The following is a 1,670-nucleotide window of genomic DNA, read 5'->3' as shown; positions in this document are numbered from 1 at the left end:
CACACACACACACACTGTCTCATATCCTTTCACTCACCTCTGAAAATGGAAGCAGGGAAACTGAAGGTTCAGACGTCAGAGAGGGGAAACAACTTTATTCCAATATGTTTTTATTGCTGCGATTATTAGATTTTTTAAAAAATAAAATCATTTTAACCAGCTTGTTTCAAAGCGCGCTCTGAACTTTTAATTTGTTTTGGGTTTGGCTGTGCATTTCTGCTGGTTAATGACACTTACTGTACACGTGTTTGCGTGTTCAAAGGCGTCTGCTACAATAGAGCTATACGTTAATAATGGTCCTGTGCCAATTTAGCTCAGTTTCCACTCAACTTTTATACCATTCCACCTTACGTCTACTATAATCTCCTGACCTATATGTATTAATGTGTAACAGAAGTGGATCAGATTGATTTTTTCCATATGCTGTGTTCAAATAACATCGTCACGTTGCTTTTTAACTTGTTTTTTAACTTTTTCAGCCACCACTGTGTAAGAAATACGTGTTTAATATCGGCTGAAGTCAGATGAAAATACAAGTGTTAAATAAACTGATCTGTGATAGGAATAAATGTCATACAACACCAGAATTCTGGAYCTGAGTGAGGTTTATTTGTCACCGGACTGACAAGTCAAACCACACTGAATGAAAGACAGGAAGTTCATGTTTATAAACACGATTCTTCAATGCCTGAGTTCGCCCCCTGCTGACCTACGGCTGAATCACAGGCATTCAGACAAAGACCTCAATCTAATGGTTTAAAACAGTTCACTTATGTGTTGTTATAATTCGGACATGTATCTACTCTATTTCAATTAACACATAGATCAAACATTATACAAGTATTAAAATAAGGAAACCCTAATACTCTGGTGTTGTTTTCTACCATCAGTACTAATCTATAAATAACTATAAATTTCTTCCACTGGATAAGAGTCATTTATTTCAAAGAACACTTGTTACTACAGTAACAAGTGTTAGAGTGTTGTGTCAAGTGTTGTTAAAGTTTCATGAGTCACGTCGCAAGTGTTACAACCAGTTACTACTGGTCTGATGGATCCTTCCCGGCCCACCATATCCCATAATGCATTGCGGTTTAGCCTGGCCCTTGCCTTCCTATGCAGCTCCGCTCAATTCTAGTTTCCCTTCTCTGCTCCGTCTGGGACTTCTCCCATTGAGATGGATTTCACTGGCAGATTTTTAGCCGGGCCAATCAGGGAAGAGAACGTCAATTTTCTGCGCAGTGTCTGCTTGTAGTTTATTTTACCTGGGCCAATCAGCAAACAGAAGGCGGAGTTTTGAACGACGTCAATTTTCTGCGCAGTGTCTGCTTGTAGTTTATTTTACCTGGGCCAATCAGCAAACAGAAGGCGGAGTTTTGAATGTCGATTTTCTGCGCAGTGTCTGCTAGTTATTTTAGCATACGGCAGTGGAGGAAGTGAATGAAGCCAGTCTGTGTTGATAAGGCTTTCAAATTAAATTAAATTTGTCTGACAAAGCAGCAGCTCTCATTTACAGTCGTCTCGTTCAGCTCTGTACTTTTCTCCTTGAAGGGCTCGACACACGGGAGGCGACGTCGCTCGCTCTCCATTCATTTCCTATGGAGCCTGTGCGGTGAGGCGACAATCGCTTGCACTCCTCCAGCTAAGCGACTGGTGAAAATAGTGCATGT

The sequence above is a fragment of the Austrofundulus limnaeus genome, unplaced genomic scaffold, assembly GCF_001266775.1.
Source record: "Austrofundulus limnaeus strain Quisiro unplaced genomic scaffold, Austrofundulus_limnaeus-1.0 Scaffold167, whole genome shotgun sequence".
Classification (NCBI taxonomy): Eukaryota; Metazoa; Chordata; class Actinopteri; order Cyprinodontiformes; family Rivulidae; genus Austrofundulus; species Austrofundulus limnaeus.
Note: the sequence above shows the minus strand (reverse complement) of the source record.